Genomic DNA, 249 nt, shown 5'->3' with positions numbered 1-249 from the left:
ACACACACAAAAAAAAATAAAATAAATAAATATAAAATAAAATTAAAAAAATTATATCTTTAATTTCATTGATTGATATTGGTTTATTCAGGATTTTTATATCTTCTTGATTCAGCTTTGGTAATTCGGAATCTCCTTTTTTTTCAGTATTTTCCATATTATTAGAATGTAATAAGATTCTATGAGATAACACAGTGGACTAAGCACCTGCTTAGGTAAATTTAAGGACCAGGATTTGTTCCTGGGTAC

Source organism: Octodon degus, unplaced genomic scaffold, assembly GCF_000260255.1.
Source record: "Octodon degus isolate 3935 unplaced genomic scaffold, OctDeg1.0 scaffold00018, whole genome shotgun sequence".
NCBI classification, from domain to species: Eukaryota; Metazoa; Chordata; class Mammalia; order Rodentia; family Octodontidae; genus Octodon; species Octodon degus.
The sequence above is the reverse complement of the archived record's forward strand: the minus strand, read 5'-3'. Positions refer to the sequence as shown.